Source organism: Amphibalanus amphitrite, unplaced genomic scaffold (genome assembly GCF_019059575.1).
Source record: "Amphibalanus amphitrite isolate SeventyFive unplaced genomic scaffold, NRLGWU_Aamphi_draft 000198F_arrow, whole genome shotgun sequence".
Taxonomy (NCBI): domain Eukaryota; kingdom Metazoa; phylum Arthropoda; class Thecostraca; order Balanomorpha; family Balanidae; genus Amphibalanus; species Amphibalanus amphitrite.
The window spans coordinates 444,759-450,938 of NW_024881693.1; the positions used below are offsets into that span (position 1 = coordinate 444,759).

Below are 6,180 nucleotides of genomic sequence, written 5' to 3' on the forward strand. Positions count from 1 at the left end.
CCCCTCCTTTAGCAGCTCTGCAGGCCCTTCCTCCCTCCCTTCCTGCTCTATCCCTCTCCCTCTCGACTGAGACTCGGACATTTTCCTTGCAGCTCCGGTCCCTCTCTCTCCCCCTGTCTCTCCCTCTCTCTGAGGCCTGAAGTGCTCCATCAATGCAGTGAGATCCACCTCAGAGGGCTTTCTCTCTCCGAGATGGGGGCACCGTGCACAGGGGACCACTCCCTGTCCCCCTCCCTCTGCCATATGCATACACTGTGCCTTTACCCTCCCCTCTCCGTCCCTCTCCCTAACATTCCAGGCGTGACTGAAGCCCATGGGGGGGGGGGGGGGAGGGTGCAGAGAAGACGCGGTGTCTTACAGTGGGGTGTGCCGGAAGAGGCATCGCAATGGGAGGTCATGAATTTCAATCACGTGTTGCACACTGATGTTGTGGTTAACATGTATTTTTCCGTTGCTAATATTCAAGTGGTTATATCTGGTAAAAATAAGCAATAAATAAGCACTCCTGCCAATAAACCCCAACGTAGGTATACGGGGTATACGCACCAGACATTTCCACGACACCACGAGCATTTACTAGAACGCACTAAATCCCAACATTTTGCGCATCGACTAACCTCGGTACATGATTGTTTCCGCCTGATCTCATTGCCATGAGGCTCATAACCTTCCCAGCTCCATTTCGCTGTCTTCACGCGGCCCCTGCGGCTTCTGTGCCACACCAAACCATATCTTCCGCAATCAGCCGGCCACTGCCGGAGCGAGTAGTATCACCTGAGTAGCTGGGAGGGGCCTATCGTCAGCTGGGGTAGCCGGAAGGCATCTCGTTCCGGAAGTCTCGGCTCGTCGCGGCGTCAGCTGTGAGATGCGGAAGAGCTGAACTGGTGCCGGGCGAGGTCAACCAGGCGTGGTGGCCCGGTGGGTGTAGTTAGACGAGAGTGGATCTGAGTCGTGCCGAGCAGTGCCACCAGCCCGGGGCCAAAGCCGGTAGGGTGGTCGGATGAGCGCTCCGACCTAGAGTGTTGTTGGCCCAGGAAGCGATTATTATCATATACCAGTAACGTTCGTCTTAGAGAGAATGGCCAGTGGAAGTGGTAACTGGTCACAGTTGCCAGTTCGGATATCAATTTAACGTCATCAAACAGAAATGAAGAATATCGCCGACATCCTAGTCATAACGTGACAGAATGTGATAATGTGAGGAGCGAATCGTCTATTATTAAACTGCACATCTTTCACTTTTTGTAACATTCTACGGTAGGTATAAACAAAATACATAAAAAAGAATTCACGATAACCACTTATCTTATCTTGACGCAAATGGCATAACTTCTCATCCTTACGTTTTGGGCCCCGGCCTCCGAGCCATGCTATGCGTGGAAGTGCTTGCTGCAATGTCAATGTGTTTGTGTGTAACGTGTATGCCACTGTCACTAAATGAACTGTTAGCTAATTCGGCATGTCGATTGTCGACTGCAAGCACAGGTAGGTATAGTAGGGATCGTTAGACCGAAGATTATGGAGACGACAGAGACGGTTGAAGGTCCACCTTTCGACCATCACTGGTATTCCCGCCGCCGCGCGCCGTAAGTGAAGGGAAGGGAACCATGACGGGGCGTGGTCTCACCATGGAAGGTCGTGATAGCGTGGCCCGGCCGTCGGACCAACACGGGTCGACCGGACCGAAAAACGAGAGTCCGGTACCGGTCCAACGGGGCTGTAGCTCAAGTGGTAGAGCGCTCGCTTAGCATGTGAGAGGTACGGGGATCGATACCCCGCAGCTCCAACCCTTTATTCACTTTGGACCATGTGACCATGGGGTAATGTTAGGTGCCCTCGCCTCATGAGAACGGCCAATTTGAATGCGACGACTCGCGCTACACGAAATGAACCCTTGCTCCGGAACTTTTAGTGTGTGGCAAAAACGACAACCACGAGTATGGAACGTACTCCCTGATTTCCTATATCGAGCCTAGTATGACCTCGGATAAAGTCAACTTTATGCATACCACTCAATTAAAAGTTAAAACGTCATACAGAGTACCTACCTACAGGTGAAATTTCCAACCGTCCCGTAATGACAAAATCGTATAAATTGTGCCAAAAAAAAAAAATCGATTTACCTTTTTCGATTGCATGCTAGGCAATAAGCCAAGATCAATAAATATTCATATGAAAGTAGGTATAGGCAAAACTAGCGCTCTAATGCTCCATTCTCGTAGAAAGCATACCTATTTATCTTCTATTGTGCTTATCGCTAAACGGCCGTGGCTTAACAATCCGAACTTAGATTAGTGTGCATCGCAGCCGGCATAGCTCAGTGATAAACTGGGATAAACTGTAGCCCCTGCATGTACCGCCGGTCACCGCTAGGCGCGTTTACTTCCGCCGGTCACCGCTAGATGCTGTGAACCGCGAGTTACAGTTTTGTTAATAGGTGTCGCTTTTACCAGTCTCTAAATTGCTAAAGCCTTCGATTAAGTTGTGCGCCCCCCTTTTAACGTTCCGTTCGCTTAAACTGCTGTATTGTTTGGACAACTGCATTGGCTATGTGTATATTAAAAACCATATGTATTCGTTTATTACATTCGATGTTCTCGCCAACATGTGTGCAATACTAGATAAGTAAGTTCGTATGTAAAATTATATATGTCTCGATTTTGTGGCGAAATACAAGAGATATCTGTATGTTACAGTGTTTCTACTGGCTACACCAGCCAGATTGGTGACCCCGCGTTCTGCGCACTAAGGGATCGTTATCCCCTCGTGTTCCCAGTCACACCGACACTGGCCTGCACCCTGAGCTATCTCCTCCAGCTCTCTTTGTGTAGGAAGGAAGTGGCGGATGGTGTGTCTCCACGAGGATCCTTCTTTTGAGCTGAGTGTAACTGGATAACGCCGACTACTACTGCTGCACTACGATCCAGCTACTTCATCGGCTCACCTTACCGTCCGGCTACCTCTGCAGCTGCACCGCAGCACCTGCCGATCGCCGTGTCGCCGTCGCCGCCACCGATCTTCCCGACCATTGCTCTCGGCAGCCATGGACCAGAAGACCCAGCCTGCCGGCGCCGGTGCAGCCGCCGGCACCGGTGCAGCCGCCGGCGCCGGTGCAGCCGCCGCCGCCGCCTCGCATGCCGCTGCTGCTGCTGCTGCCGCTGCCGCCCAACCGGACTACCTCCGCGTGGCGACCGCGCCACGCAGCCACGTCGCGCCGCCGCGCTTCTTCGAGGAGGACCCCGTGATCTGGCTCGTCCAGCTCGACCTCTTCTTCTCTCAGGCAGCTGTGGACGATGAGCTCAGCCGCTTCCGGATCGCCGCTACTCTTCTTCCTGGCCACCTCCTGCGCGACTTCACCGACATCCTCCGCAACCCTCCTCTAGACCGACCTTACACCATCCTTTCCGACGCCATCCGTCAGCGGTTCGGCAAATCAGTCGAACAGCGTCTTCGCTGCCTGCTCTCTGGCCAACAACTCGGCGACAGGCGTCCTTCCCAATTCCTTCGGCATCTCCTGGACCTTGCTGAAGCTGAAAGCTCACAAGATTCCCCGCTCATCCGCCAGATCTTCCTCAATGCTCTTCCGCTTCGGACTCAGCCCTTCCTCCAGTGCCTGCCGCCTGGGACGGACCTTGCGACCATCGCTAGCACTGCCGACCGACTCCTGGAGCTTCCGCAGCAGTCGGACGTCGCTGCACCTACCTCAGGCCTTCTCGCCGCGGTATCGACTTCTGCGCCTGCTGCAGCCTCACCTGCTGCTCCTGCAGGACCCTACCACCTCCAAGACCTGATGAGCCAGCTGCTGACTGGTATCACGGCCCTCACAACATCAGTCGCCACACTGGTGGACGAGACGCGCCGCCGAGAGAGGTCTGCATCCCGTGCCCCCGGCCGCGCTCGCCACCGTCCACCACGCGACCTGTCTGCTGCTGCCCGGTCACCCAGCCCTGCAACCAACACGTCTACCGGCGCTGGTGCTTCCTTCTGCTGGTACCACCACAAGTTCGGTACCAACGCGCGCTCATGTCAGTCACCGTGCTCGTGGTCTGCAACCGCAACTCAGACTTCGGGAAACCAACAGTAGGACAGGTGACACAGACGTCTGCACCTGCCCTGCTCAACCCTGACGTCCCTCCAGCCAGCGGCCTTCTGAGACTCAAGGACAACAACACTGGCATCACCTTCCTCATCGACACTGGAGCCGAGTACAGTGTTCTTCCAGCGACACCCACCGATCGTGCTCGCGGAACCAACGGACTGGATCTGCAAGCAGCCAACAACAGCAGCATCCAGACCTATGGTCAGCGCATGCTCACGCTTTCTCTCGGCCTCAGAAGAGATTTCAACTGGATCTTCATCATCGCGGACGTCTCCCATCCTCTCCTAGGAGCCGACTTCCTCTCCTCGTATGATCTCCTCGTCGACACCAAGAGAGGCCGTCTCATCGACCACCTAACTGAGTTGTCTTCACCTGCTTCCCACTCCTCAGTGCCATCCACCGGACTGACAGCCGTCGTCGGAACCGACAACCCAGCATTCCTTACCCTCCTTCGAGAATTCCCCAGCCTCACCCAGCCGTCACATCATCCGGAGCCACAGCACTCAGTCCGACATCACATCGAGACTACCGGCCCTCCAGTCTTCTGCCGCCCACGCCGTCTGGATCCAGCTCGACTCGCCACTGCCAAGGCAGAGTTCCAGCGCCTTCTCAGTCTCGGAGTCATCCGACCCAGCAGCAGTCGGTATGCATCACCGCTGCACATGGTGCCCAAGTCGTCTGGAGATTGGAGACCCTGTGGTGATTACCGTGCACTGAACCGCATCACAGTGCCTGACCGGTACCCACTACCACATCTCCACGACTTCACTGCCTGCCTCGCTGGGACATCGGTCTACTCTCGGCTCGACCTCGTCAGGGCCTTCAACCAGATACCGATGGCCCCAGAAGACATCGCCAAGACAGCGATCACAACGCCCTTCGGCGCCTTCGAGTTCCTCCGTATGCCGTACGGTCTCCGGAACTGCGCTCAGACCTTCCAAAGGTTCATGGATCACATCCTCCGTGGCCTGGACTTCGCCTTCGTCTATGTAGACGACATCCTCATCGCCAGCAGCAGCATCTCGGAACATCTCACACACCTCCGAGAGGTCTTCAGCCGTCTTTCCCGCAACGGTGTGCTCCTCAACCCATCGAAGTGCGCCTTCGGCATGGAAAGCATCTCCTACCTCGGCCACCAGATCTCCAGCGGAGGCATCACTCCTCTCGACGATCGAGTCAGCGCGATCAAGAACTTCGACCGTCCAGAGTCAAAGAAGAGCCTCAAGAAGTTCCTGGGGATGATCAACTTCTACCACCGCTTCATCCCACACGCTGCTGCTCTTCTGGCACCTCTCCACGGCCTGACTGCCTCAGACGACCGAGCTGCTTCAGTCACGTGGACCCCAGAGGCAGACGCCGCCTTCTCTGCAGCCAAAGCCGCCCTCGCTGACGTCACCCAGCTCGCTCATCCCGTCAAAGATGCAGCTCTGAGCCTCAGCACTGACGCCAGCAGCACGGCAGCCGGCGCCGTGCTCCACCAGCGAGTTGGTGGTTCTCTTCAGCCTCTCGCCTTCTTCTCGCGCAAGTTCACGCCCACCCAACGCCGCTACAGCACCTTTGGACGGGAATTGCTCGCCATGTACCTCGCCGTGCGACATTTCCTGCCCTATCTGGAAGGACGCGACTTCGAGATCCTCACGGACCACAAGCCGCTCGTCTTTGCTCTCAAGGCCAACGGCAACGCCAACCATTCTCTCCGTGAACAACGTCACATGGACCTGATTCTGCAGCACACCAGCAAGATCGGACATGTTCCTGGACACCTCAACCCGGTAGCTGACGCCATCTCACGGATCAGCTCAGTGTCTGCGCCGGCTTCTGCCGCAGCTACACCCTCACCCGGCCTTCTGAGCCTGGCCGACATCGCCCTACACCAAGCCAACGATCCTGACCTGCCGAAGCTGCAACAATCCTCATCTCTGGTCATCCGTGACTTCCCAGTCCCTGATCATCCGCATCTACGTCTCTGGTGCGACACCTCAATGGCCACACCTAGACCTGTAGTCCCAGCCAGACTCCGCCCTTCCATCATCAAGAGCTTCCACGACTTGTCTCATCCTGGCATCAACGCTACGCGTCAT

The 6,180-nt window shown here is 55.8% G+C and overlaps 1 non-coding gene across 1 annotated transcript; it reads left to right on the forward strand.

The window, feature by feature from the left end:
* Positions 1–1,713: 1,713 nt before the first annotated feature.
* Positions 1,714–1,786, forward strand: Trnaa-agc. Its single transcript has one exon. It is a non-coding gene; the product is annotated as a tRNA-Ala (tRNA).
* Positions 1,787–6,180: the final 4,394 nt, after the last annotated feature.